Source organism: Vulpes vulpes, chromosome 12, assembly GCF_048418805.1.
Source record: "Vulpes vulpes isolate BD-2025 chromosome 12, VulVul3, whole genome shotgun sequence".
Lineage (NCBI taxonomy): Eukaryota > Metazoa > Chordata > Mammalia > Carnivora > Canidae > Vulpes > Vulpes vulpes.
Window position 1 is genome coordinate 87992418 of NC_132791.1, and position 13826 is coordinate 88006243.

At 40.6% G+C, this 13826-nt stretch overlaps 1 pseudogene; it reads right to left on the reverse strand.

The window, feature by feature from the left end:
• Positions 1-8119: 8119 nt before the first annotated feature.
• LOC112920431 (uracil-DNA glycosylase-like) lies at positions 8120-9443 on the reverse strand (annotated as a pseudogene).
• Positions 9444-13826: the final 4383 nt, after the last annotated feature.

The following is a 13826-nucleotide window of genomic DNA, read 5'->3' on the forward strand; positions in this document are numbered from 1 at the left end:
TTATCATCTTAACCAATTCAATCTGCAATGACTCTATTTCCAAATAAAATTGCATTCTGAGGTTCTAGGGGGACATGAATTTAGGGGAGACACTCACTATTTAACCTAGTACTAGGGGTAAATATAGATAAGTGAAAATACCTAGAATTATATTTTATAACATAGGAATCTGGGCCAGGTCTATGCCTAGAACACAATATAAGATATGGTATTTATCCTAAAACATGTTCCCATAATCCGAGTTCCTTATCTTTATGATCTAAAATGAAATTGAATTTGGGCTCAAATCCATAGCATCTACTTATTCACAGTTCACCTACTAAGAACCTGCTCCTTCACCCTGGTTAGTCTATTTTTCAGAAAAAAGTAATTAATCGTCATTTATGTGATAGACACTATACATAAGTGCTAAAAATAGAGTGATGAACAGAACATGGCCCCTGACCTCATGGAACTTGCATTCTAATGGAAAGATGGATGCTAAAGCGTTATACATATGGTGGATGTAACAAAACTGACAAGTTTTTATTACTTGCATATGGGAGATCCCCAAGATCACTTTCAGATTCAGTAGTTCCTAGGAAGACTCATAGGACTCAGCACATAGTTATATTCACCACTGATTTATTATATCAAAAGAATACTAAGCTCAATCAACAAAGGAAAAAGGCACATAGGTGGAAACCAGGCACAAGCTTCCGAGTGTCTCCTTCCACTGGAATCGCACAGGCTATACTTAATTCCCCTAGCAATGAGCTACCACAACAGATGTGAAGTGTTGTCTACTGGGGAAGCTCAGTAGAGACTCAGTGCCCAGGGTCTTTTTAGGGACTGATCATGTAAACTGCCTCTGTTTGACATGTGCCAAAATTCCAGACACCCAGAAAGAAAGCAAGTATTCAACATAAACCATATTATTTCTACAATCAGCTTAGGCATAGTGAGCTACTCTTGTCACTTAACAGTGGGACCCTTCCTGAGATCAAAGTTCCCAGACACCACCCAAGTGCTAACCTAATAAGCAGGATTTTCTAAGAACTACAGTTTAAGCTTGCTATATTGACTGTATTCTGCATAACTTGAGACACAGAAGGTTGTATCCAGCATCAGCCAAGCTCCCCAAAAGATCAGGATGCCACAGTCAATGGGATCTGAGAAGTCATTCTCCTGGTGTCACACCTATCCAGTCATTATGCAGTCACCTTTATCCCTGACAAATTCCCTATTCTTATCTGGAGATAATAGCAGTAAAAAGGACAAAATGAGGTAGAAATAGAGAGGAAATTATTTCTCTTTTTGAGTCCAGCCCAGTCAAGAGTAGCTAATGAATCAAGGAGAAAATGTAATTGGGAGTAGGGGTAGGTTATGTTTGGCAAGCCTGCTGAGCTGGGTGTCTCCTGGGCCTTGCAATGGAGATGACCTGGTGCACATGTCTCAGGTAATTGTGAAGTAGGTGAGATGTAGCTGTAGTTGTTGATGAGTAATCATTTTCATAATATATAATCTTTGAAACAATATGGCAGAATGGCCCCATAGCATTATGAGAAATGATGCTTGGGACCATTTTAAATCCAAATGATGTGGTTTGCAATCTTTTTAAATTATTTTGCCCAAGTTTCTGGTTGACTTGGTTGGAGTTATAGGGGACTATAAATCCATGGCCTTAGTTAGGCAGGATTGCATGACCAGCAGACTAGTGCATCTCTGATGAGAACACTGGGCACTAGTATTTCATGAGCCATACTCATGAAATATTGTCCATCAAATGTCTTCTGACCTCTTTGCTAAAAATATTTATTTTGTACTTAGCACACTAACATTAACATTTATAAAATGTATCACTGGGTGTTTGTTTTCTCCAGGCCACTCAAAATAAAGACTGTATTTCCCAGATTCTTTGTCAGCTAGGTTTGGCCATTTAACAAGGTTCTGGTCAGTGGAATATAAGTGGAAGAAATGTATTCAACTTCTAGATCATGGCCCTACAGGGCCTCCCCTTCTTTTCTGCCAGCTTAGAATTCCAGAATATTGGTGGCTTATCTTGGCAGATAACAGCATCACTCTAGGGGGAGTCAACCAGTTTGCCAACACCACAGAGTTACCATATCAACCCTACTATTCAAGCTTGCTTGTGGGTCTCTGTTCTGAACCTGTATCTCTAATAAGCCAGTATAGCTAGTGTATTAGTCTGCTCAGGATGCTATAACAAAATGCCATAGGTGGAGTAGCTTGAACAATAGAAATTTATTTTTTTCCCAGCTCTGGAGCTAGAAGTTCAAGATCAAGGTGGCAGCTGTTTCAGTTCCTGGTTAGATCCTTCTTCCTGGTTTGTAGAGGACTGTCTTCTTTCCATGTCCCTACATGGCAGGGAGAGAGCTTTGGTGTCTCTTCTTCTTATGTGGGCACTGATCCCATCAGGGGACTCTACCCAGACATCCCCAAAACAGGTTTTTCTAGAGAAGAAATTCCTTCTAGTGGAGCATGGCAGGAAAACTTACAGGGAGAGCAATGAGCAGCACACAATCTGTACTTATGCTGTAGTTATCCTCTAAAACTTCACGAATTTCTGCTAGTCAAAAAGCCTTGCATTGGCATTGTGTCAGAGAAAGAGAAGAAGGGGTAGTAGTTTCAGAGATCAACACATAGGGGTACCTGGGTGGCTCAGCGGTTGGGCGCCTGCCTTTGGCTCGGGTCGTGATCCTGGGATCCGACACTCTTGCCTGTGTCTCTGCCTCTCTCTCTCTCTCCGTCTGTGTCTCTCATGAATAAATAGACAAAACATAAAAAAAAAAAAAAAAAGCCTCCCCACCAGGGGAGCTTACTTCTCCCTCTGCTTACATCTCTGTCTCTCTCTCTCTCTCTGTGTCTCTGATAAATAAATAAATAAATAAATAAATAAATAAATAAATAAATAAATAAAAGAAATCAACACATAGTAACCAAGAACAAAACGAACACAGCTCCCAGGAATGAGGAGATGACTATTTCCAGCCCTGAACTCACTAGACCGTGGATTGATTCTGTACTTTTCTTAGGTATCCAAATCTGGTATACCCTTGGAAAGAGCAGAAAAAGACCCAGGGGATCCCTGGGTGGCGCAGTGGTTTGGCGCCTGCCTTTGGCCCAGGGCGCGATCCTGGAGACCTGGGATCGAATTCTACATCAGGCTCCCGGTGCATGGAGCCTGCTTCTCCCTCGGCCTGTGTCTCTGCCTCTCTCTCTCTCTCTCTCTCTCTGTGACTATCATAAATAAATAGAAATTAAAAAAAAAAAAAAGAAATGTTAAAAAAAAAAAAGAAATAAAGAAAAAGACCCAGGTAGGGGTGAAAAGCTGGAGGTTGAGTTCAATCACCAATGGCCAATGATTTAATCAATCATGCCTAAGTAATGAAACCTCCATAGAACCCCTAAGTGACAGGACTGAGAGAGCTTCCATGCTGGTGAACACAATCATGGTCCGGGGAGAATGGTGCACCTAGAGAGGACATGGCAGCTCTAAGACCCTTCCCATACCTTGCCCATCCCTTCCATTTGGCTTTTCCTGGGTTGTGTATCCTTTTATAATCACCCGGTAATAATAAGTACATTCCTGAGTTTTGTCAGTCATTCTAGCAAATTATTGAATCCCCAATGGATAGCCGTTGGTCTGAATTACAGGTGAGAACCTCGGACTTATGACTGGCATTTTAGTGGGGACAGTCTTGTGGGACTGTGACACTAACTCTAGGAAGTTAGTGTTAGAATTGAATTGAATGGTAAGACATTCAATGGTAAAACTCACCAATGGTAAGACACCGCAGTTGGTGTCTGGAGTTGGAGAAGTAGTTGCTGGTGTGGAAAAAAAATCCCCACACATTTGGTGTCAGAAGTATTGTGAGTACAAATGCTTCAGAGAGGATAAAGGTACAGAAAAGGATAGCACTGGACAGATAGAGCCCTTGAAGCCACTTGGTTTTTGCTGGTTTATTAAAAATCAGATGATACAGGTCGCCTGGGTGGCTTAGTGGGTTAAGCGGTTAAGAGTCTGTTTTTCAGCTCAGTCATGATCTCAGGGGGGCCTGGGATGGAGCCCTGTGTCCTGACTCCCTGCTCAGCGGGGAGCCTGCTGCTCCCTCTCCCTTACCCTCTGCCCCTCCCCACTCCTGCTCTCTCTCTAATAATAAAATAAAAAATCACATGATTTTTGTCCAATAGGAACATTAGCCACAAATGCAAACCGCATATGTTAATTTTAAACATTCCAATAGGCATATTTTAAGAAGCAAAAAGAAACGCATGAAATTCATTTTCATAATGTTTTATTAACCTAATATGTCTAAAATTATCATTTCAACACATAACTAATGTTAAAGAGTGCTTGAGATATTTTATCTCTTTTTTTGTACTAAGTGTTCAAAATCCATTTTATATTTTATTCTTACAGCTCATCTTCAGTTCAGAATAGTCTCTGCCTCTCTCTCTCATGAAAAAATAAAATCTTCAAAAAAAAAAAGAAAGAACCACTGTTAAATATTTTAATATGTGGGCTTCTAAAGTAATACATGTGACTCTCTTAATATGTATTTATATATAGTGTACAATATACATGTTTCTCCTGCCACTCAAAAGTACAGCTCTCTTATGAAAACTTTCATAAACCAGAATCACGTACAACAGTGAAGCAAATACCACTAATTTACACAGAAAAGGTTTTGAGGTTTCCCAAACCCAAAAAAAAGACCTCTCCTAAGCTTTCCTGAGAGCTTAGGACGCATCTTGCTGAAAGATGCACATAATCAATCAGGATAAAGCCCAGATGCTTACAGACCCAGTTGAAAGCTCTGACAGCTTGATGCTGAGATACTGGGTGTGTTCAGGGTAAGGAGGTTGGTGGGGTCACTCTGACTGCCTGGAAGGGGGTACTACCACTTGAACAATCCCTTGCAAAACAGACACTGAACAGACTGTTGGCTTTTTTGCCTTTTTCTATAAAAGTAAAAACTTTCCTCAGATTTCTTTCATTTAGTGAACAGAGGTACTAATGTAGGTCTTCCATAAAAGCAAAATAGTGTAACGTGAGCTTTTGAAAAATGGGAGTTACTTGTAACAATAATAATAAATGCTATTATTATATGAATAATATAATAATTATACATAATACAATAGATTGCATAATATACATTATATTAGTAATACGTATATAGCAGATTGTAACAATAATAATATTTGTAACAATTTGTAACTTGTAACAATAATAATAAATGCTATTATATGAATAATATAATAATTATACATAATACAATAGATTGTATAATATACATTATATTAGTAATACATATATAGCAGATTGAGATTGTATGATACTAATAGTATTATTTGCTTTCTTTTTCACTTTTGAAAGTGTGGTATGCCCAAACCGAGTTCATCTTTCTCTTTACATTAAAAAAAAAAAAATCAATACAGTTTTCATCATGCGGCAGACAGCATTATCAATTTTTCAGTCCTCACGGTTAAATAAATTTTGTCTATTCCCAATCCCAGGTTATCTACATTTCTTCTGTTACCACTGGTTGGTGAGGTTTCTCCCCCCTCCAAATGTGTTTTACTCTTTTTCTACCTACTCAATGTTTTCAACCTAATTCATTTCTTACCTACATTACCATTGCCTCTCTGGTCTCCCTGAGCCCAATCTCTTCCATTTCAATCCATCTTGAGTATTGATGCCAGACTAATCTCCCCAAAATACTATTTTCCAGCTATTGGGTGAAAGCAGGTAAAATGGGGGATTGAACTGCCAGCTTTGACTCTCTCTAAAGAAACACACTCCAGGGAAATTTTTCCTTCCAATGGAAATACAATTACTTCTCCATCACCTCCTCCTCCCTACCCAATCCATCATGGTGAAGCAAAGTCTGTTGATTGACTGTCAATCAATAAAACCTCAAAAAGATATTAGCCTAGTCTCTCTAAGAAACGTAGGCAATTTTAGCTGAGCTCTCCCCAGTCAGTACCAGACTTCAGGCAACAGAAAGTAGAGCACAAGACTTATAGCCTCAAGGTATAGGTCAGAGAGTAAGACAAACGGGTCTCACACAAAAATCAGAAAACAATTTTTGAGGAGAGATCACCCGCATGTGAGTAAATTAAAGGTCTGGATAGAGCCACTTACATTAAGTATTAAAAACATGAAAACATGCTGCACACGTTATGAAAATATTTTTTAAAGGAAGAGAAAGAAATAAACAAGATTAGAAATCAAGACATAGGACCCAGTGTCAAAGAAAATATAACTCAAAGGAAAGAGGATAATTTTCTGTAATGGTTTCTTTATAAAGCAACTCAATAAAAATATGAGTTTTATCAAATAAGAACTCTAAGATGAAATAAATGCAATAATATGAAAAAAGAGACTTTTCCATTTCAACTAAATGAATTAAGGGCAGAAAGAATACCGTAACTAATAAACTCAGTGTCTTATATATACCCTTACATATAAGCAGAAGAGGCTCTGGTCTCTGATTTTAGAGGACAGATGATATCACAAATATCCAGGAAAATAAATTTACTAAAGAACACATGGTCCTGTCCATGCCCTGCTCTGGCACAGAGAAACCCATAACCCCAAACTCTGCCCACATAAATAACTACTTTCAGGCTCCAAGGAAATGTTTCTTCAAATGCCCTGAACAAAGCCAAATAAATGCCAGGAAGGCTTTTGTGCCTTTGCCAGCATCAGAAATGGACACTGCTCAAGAGTATGAGGAGGATTTGAGCTGAAGTCTTTATGAAAAATAAAAGACCGGGGCACCTAGGTGGCTCAGTGGTTGAGCAGCTGACGCCTTTGGCTCAGGTCATGATCCCAGAGTCCTGGGTCCAGTCCCGCATCAGGCTCCCCATAGAGAGTCAACTTCTCCCTCTGCCTACGTCTCTGTGTGTCTCTCATGAATAAATAAATACAATCTTTAAAAAATAAAAAGGAAAAATAAAAGACCAATTAATTAACTTGTCAAATACTTAGTCTCAGCTACCAGGACTCTATGAAACTATTGCCTAAAGCAGTGTTGTTTGCCAGTAGGCCAAGCATCCTTTGATCTTTCTCTTTGCATCCAATTCTTTGGTCCATAAACACTAAAAAATTAGAGCATCAGTAACAATTATTGCACATGGTATTAAGGAACATTTTGCAGTGTTAAACAACCCATATTACACCTTATTCTTAAATGTGTACTGATGTACGTTCAAGACACAACATATGTAAAATGATTTTAATACTTAACATTGGTAATTATGTGGATATTAAACACCAAAATGGTTCAATATAAAAATATTTACTTTAACTGTGTTAAAATTTTAAGATATTAAGTAAAAAAATGTTAACTTTATTATTTTTGTTAATTGTAATTATGTTGTCTTTCAATAAAGAAACTTCAGGGATCCCTGGGTGGCGCAGCGGTTTAGCGCCTGCCTTTGGCCCAGGGCGCGATCCTGGAGACCCGGGACCGAATCCCACGTCGGGCTCCCGGTGCATGGAGCCTGCTTCTCCCTCTGCCTGTGTCTCTGCCTCTCTCTCTCTCTGTGACTATGATAAATAAAAATTAAAAAAAAAAAAAAAAAGAAACTTCAATATTTGGGGTTTTTGTTGTTGTTGTTGTTGTTGTTGTTGTTGTTTTGCAAGGAGTGAAACTTCAACAATCTTTTATTCCCAAACTCTCACTGGGGGGTTAACCCTTTCCCTGGCTAACAGATCAACGGCATCTCTAAGAGGATCTAGTATGGAAGTGCAGACCTAACAAAGATTGTCTCCCCAACAAAGGATTACAAAATACATATATACATCTGCATAAGTATTTTTATTTTTTTAAATCTTTTTTTTTTTATAATTTTTATTTATTTATGATAGTCACAAAGAGAAAGAGAGAGAGGCAGAGACACAGGCAGAGGGAGAAGCAGGCTCCATGCACCGGGAGCCCGACGTGGGATTTGATCCCGGGGCTCCAGGATCGCGCCCTGGGCCAAAGGCAGGCACCAAACCGCTGCACCACCCAGGGATCCCTGCATAAGTATTTTTAAAACAGCAAAATTCACCAGTGATGCGGGGGGGCGGGGGGGGGGCCAACCCTCCATTATTTCAGTCAATAAAGAAAAACAAACAAATAAAACCAACAAAAAACAAAAACAAAAACCCAGCATCTGGTAGTCTGTGCAGCCTTAAAACCCCCATCTTAGGACACATCTAGGAGAAAAGCATTTCTTTGCTTAAAAAAATAAAGTTTAAAAATTCCCCCTTCTCTTTCTTCCAGTTCAACTCCCACGGTTGTTCCTAAAGACACGCAGAGAACTATAAAAACAAGCCCCGGCTCACTCCCTTCTGCCGGTCTGTGAAGGTTCTGTGAAGGCTCCCACGGAGGATTAGTCCTCAGGAATTGTCATCCCTAAAGTTCTGAGCACTGGCAAATGCCTCCTGTTTCCTCTAAGGAAGGGCCTGAGGGCCCAGGGAAGAATTGAGGGAACAGTGTTCTTGGCCAAGAACTGGGATCCCAGGTGGGGCAAAGCAGGGGAGGGGAGGCCTTCCTAGATAAACACACCCAACCACCTTACAATCTAAAGTCTAACCTGCCAGGTAAAAACAAGTCACAGCTGACTGTACCAAAGAGGTGCTTCCATCCTGTCCCCTTTTACCATAAAGGTGACAGAACAAGTCTCAAGTATTTGACCTCTGCTCTCTCCCAGATACTGTATCATCAGGTTTTAGGCTGAAGCCATTTTGCAAAGACAGCCATATGGTCCCAGGGCAGAGCCTTTGCGGCTTCTGTCTGAATAAAGCTGCCACTCCTGGCAAATATTTCGATAGCAGCTTCTAGAAACTGCCCCGGAGACAGCACCTCGCCCCCCAGTTCAGGGTCACAGATCCTTCCAGTTGATGGGCTCCTTGCCAGACTTCTGCAGCAGTTCATTGGTTTTAGAGAAATGTTTACACCCCAAAGAACCCTCTGTAGACCGACAACGGGGAGGGGTGCGCAGTCTGCAGCACATGGTGACGTTTCCTATCGATGGCACTGCCTTTCTTCTGAGCATAAAAGCCCTAGAGCAAGAAGACAAGGCCACTGGAGTTATGATTTAGCCAGGACACTACCGCATCAGAAAATTGTTCCCATCCTCTCTCCTTATGAGAATTAGCCTGATGTGCCCGGACGGTGAGGACAGTGTTGAGTAAGAGAACAAACACCTTGCTTGGCCCACCGAGATAAATCTCTGTGACCAGGATGAACGAAACCATCTATGTCTGTAGACAGCTCTTTATAAATGTTTTCCAAACTGGGTGGAGGTGGAACAGGTCTTTGAACACTAAAGCAGAGCCCATGGGCTTGGTTGGGTCCATGATATGGGTCCTGTCCCAAGATGACAACCTTCACATGTCTTATGTCACACATTTGGGTCCAGGTAAAGACTTCACATGTCTTATGTCACACATTTGGGTCCAGGTGAAGACTTATGTCACACATTTGGGTCCAGGTAAAGACTTCACATGTCTTAAGTCACACATTTGGGTCCATGTGAAGACTTATGTCACACAGTTGGGTCCAGGTAAAGACTTCACGTGTCTTATGTCACACATTTGGGTCCAGGTAAAGACGTGTGGGGGTGGATACACCATGTAATGTTTTCTTTGTCCCGCAACAAAGCCCATTAGCTTTATGAAAGACAGCTTCCCCAACTCTGCGCTGAGCGGCTTCTTCCAACTCTCACCCAAACCCACAGGCACCCTGCAGGCCTCAATATTTTGGAGAAAATTATAAAAACCATTGAAAGAATTTATTTTGAAACTTTTCCCCATTTAATTTGGGTTTTCCATGTAAGTTATTCAGATTTTCTCCAATTTCAGTACACTTGATTTTTTTTAATCCTTTAGATCTCTCCTGTCTTAAGAAAACACATTATTTGAAAATCTTCATTATAACAACATACCTAGTGATTTTGTTGAAATGAAGGAAAGAAATTAATTTTATAGAGTTGATCTACAAGAGAAAAACAAACAAGTTTATTAACAAGTAGAAGCTGCACATGGGAGTGGTCAGAGATGAGTAATGCTTAGGAGTGGGGAGAACTTAGGCTCACACAGCATTTTAGCAAAGCACAATTATTTTGTGGAGAAGTGGCAAGGAAAAGGAGTTTGAGCTTCCAGGGACAGCAAATCTTAGGAAGGCAAATCTGTGGGGGAGTATTGGTAGCTAAAGTCTACTTGTGGGGGGATCCCTGGGTGGCTCAGCGGTTTAGCGCCTGCCTTTGGCCCAGGGCGTGATCCTCAAGTCCCAGGATTGAGTCCCACGTCGGGCTCCCTGCATGGAGCCTGCTTCTGTCTCTGCCTCTCTCTCTCTCTCTCATTCTCTCTCTCTCTCTCTCTCTCTCTCTCTCTCTCTCTCTCTCTCTCGGTGTCTCTCGTGAATAAATAAAATCTTTTAAAAAAATAAAATAAAGTCTACTCGTAAAAAAGGTTTGTTATGAGGACAGGCTGATACTAATCAAGAATTCCCTCTGGTGATGAACTTCTGTCCTTCCTTGTAGACAAAAGAGAGGGGACACCTTTACAGATATATGTCCTGCTTTTTAGCAAATGCTTGCTCCAATCCCTGCAAATATCAGGGGCAGACTGCTTATCAGAGTAAGGAACAGAATTGGTGTAGCAAAAGTTAAATTATTCCCGAAGAAGAAGGCTTGAGGTGATCAAAGTAAATGCAGGTGAACAAAAAACCATCACAGTCATTCCAACAAGTAGAATAGATATGGAAAATGAAGAGATCCAGTATATGGATAGTTGTCCCTGAAGTGGAAACTCAGCCAAGGATTATATCTGAACCTTTGCTTGAATCCTCTAAGTTGCCATCATACTGTTCAGTGGCAATTGTGCTGTCACATTTCTTTCTTTGTTTGTTTCTTTTTTTAGCTTTTATTTTATTTTTAATTTTTTTAAAGTAATCTCTTCACCCAACAGGGAGCTCGAACCGAAGATCAAGAGCCGCACACTCTACCACTCTAACAACTAAGCCAGCCAGGTCCCCCTGTTGATGTAATTTTTGAATGTTTTTGATGAGTTTGGTATTCTGTGGGGTCTGGAGCCAATGGTCAGGAAGGAATTCTTGAGATGTCTTTGGTGCAAAATGGTGGTTTTATAAAGCATGGGGACAGGACATGAGCAGAAAGAGCTACTGCTGCCCCAGAAAAGTGAGAAGCAACTGATTTTTTTTTTTTTTAAGATTTTATTTATTCATGAGAGACACAGAGAGAGACACAGAGACATAGGTAGAGGGAGAAGCAGATGAGGGACTCGATCCAAGGATCCCGGGATCACAACCTGAGCCAAAGGTATATGCTCAACCATGAGCCACCCACGTGCCTGGGAACAACTGATTATATACTTTGGGGTCGGGGGAAGTAAAGAGAAGGGGAGTTTCAAAAGGATTTTCATATGCTAAAGAAGACTAAGGAAACCTGAGGCCTTGCTATTGTCAAACCAAGATTGTTTTCCCCTCTAGCAAGGCATTAGCATTAAGACATTTGGGAGTTTCCAGGAGTAAATTTATACTCTGCCTGCCTCAAGTATTTGTCAATGGGCTGCAGGTTATAAGGACATTTACTTTAATCTATATTTCCCTCCCATATCACTATCACTACATTTTTTACTCTTCCTTACACCTTAGTGTCTTATTTCTCCTCCCTTTTAACTTACTGTTTCTTACCTGATAAGATTGCGGGAGGGGCTAATGTATTCAATATCATAGGTAAAGTAAGAGTAAATGGGCACAGAATGAGTGTCCAAAGGCCTTTGCTTGGCATGAAGAGCTCCGGTTTGATCCGGTAACTGATGATGACTCAGAGCCATCCTTCACTTTCGGTTTCAGGGCTATGTTCTTAAACTCTGAAATTGCCAGAAATCCAGCTTCCCTAAAAAGAAAGAGAAAGGAAATAGCAAGGAGAAATCCCTCTCTGACAAGTTCCCATCTCAGTACATATCAGAGGGTACAATCATCAGGATTTTTTTTTTTTCTAAAGAATTATTTACTTATTCATGAGAGACACAAAGAGAGAGGCAGAGACATATGCAGAGGGAGAAGCAGGTTCCCTGCAGGAAACCCGATGCTGGACTTGACCCCAGGACCCTGGGAGCACCACCTGAGCCAGAGGCAGATGCTCACCACTGAACCACCAGATGCCCTTTCATTGAGATTTTTACCTTCCAGGGAAGCACTAAGAAGGAGCATCCCCTCTTACCTTACCCCTCCAGCCTACTTATATCCCAACAGAAATGAGTTTCTTGTAAATTGTGTCATTAGTCATCATTTCTTTTTTCTTTTACTTTTTAATTCATCCAACAATCTCTGACTTTTCATTGGTGTTCTTAGACCAGAGGTTGATAAACAATGTCCCCTGGGCCAGGTCCAGCCCATCACCTGTTTTTGGAGAGGAACATGCAACAGAGACTGTATGTGGCCCATAAAGTTTAAAATATTTACTATCTGGCCTTTTTAAAAACTTTGTTGATACCTGGTTTATATCATTTACATTTAATGTGATTATTACATGTTTGGATTTAGATCTACCATTTCATTATTTGCTTTAAGGTGGTTCCCTCTGTTTTTTTTTTTTTTTTATTTTCTATTTCTTTTTTCTCTTTTTCAGTTATTTTAACATTTTCTATTATTACATTTTATTTATTGTATATTTTAACTCTGTCTTTGAACAGTATGTTTGTGGGTTGCTTAACTTTTCTAAGTCCACTTAGAATCTGTATTTAGCACTTGAAGTGCAATGTAAAAAACTTACCACTGGGACTCCTGGGTGACTCAGTGGTTGAGCAGCTGCCTTTGTTTTTTTGTTTTGTTTCGTTTTTTAAAAATTTTATTTATTTATTCATGAGAGACACAGAGAGAGAGAGAGGCAGAGACAAAGGCAGAGGGAGAAGCAGGCATGTCCATGCAGGTAGCCCAATGCGGGACTCCAGCCCAGGACTCCAGGATCACGCCTGGGCTGAAGGCAGGCGCTAAACCCCTGAGCCACCCAGGGATTCCCGAGTGGCTGCCTTTGGTTCAGGTCGTGATCCAGGGGTCCTGGGATTGAGTCCTGTATTGGGCTCCCTATCAGGGAGCCTGCTTTTCCCTCTGCCTATGTCTCTGCCTCTCTCTGGTGTCTCTCATGAATAAATAAACAAAATCTTAAAAAAAAAAAAATACTACCATATAAACCTCTTTAGTCTTGGCCCTTTATTTTGTACTTATAAATTATATCCACAGACACTGAAAACTCCACCAGACATTGTTATAATTTTTACTTTCAACCATTAAGTGTATTTTTTAGAAGTATTTATTTATTTACAAGAGACACAGAGAGGGTGAGAGAGAGGCAGAGACACAGGCAGAGGGAGAAACAGGCTCCATGCAGGGAGCCTGACGTGGGGCTTGATCCTGGGTCTCCAGGATCACACCTTGGGCTGAAGGCAGCACTAAACGCTGGGCCACCAAGGCTGCCCCATTAAGTGTATTTTAAAGAAGAAAGAGCAGTGTATTACATTTACCTGATATTTACTATTTCTTTTCTTTTCTTTTCTTTTCTTTTTTTTAGATTTATTTATTTATTTGAGAGAGAGAGCACGAGTGGAGAGAAGGAAAAGCAGACTCTCCACTGGGCAGGGAATCTGATGAGGGATTCAATCCCAGGACCCATGATCAGACCTGAGCCAAAGGCAGATGCTCAACCACTGAGCCACCCAGGTGCCCTCCCCGCTTTATTTGAAGTTAAGCCTAATCTCTCTCCCCCACCACAAAATTCCACAGCAGCGTTCCCTATACCTGCCA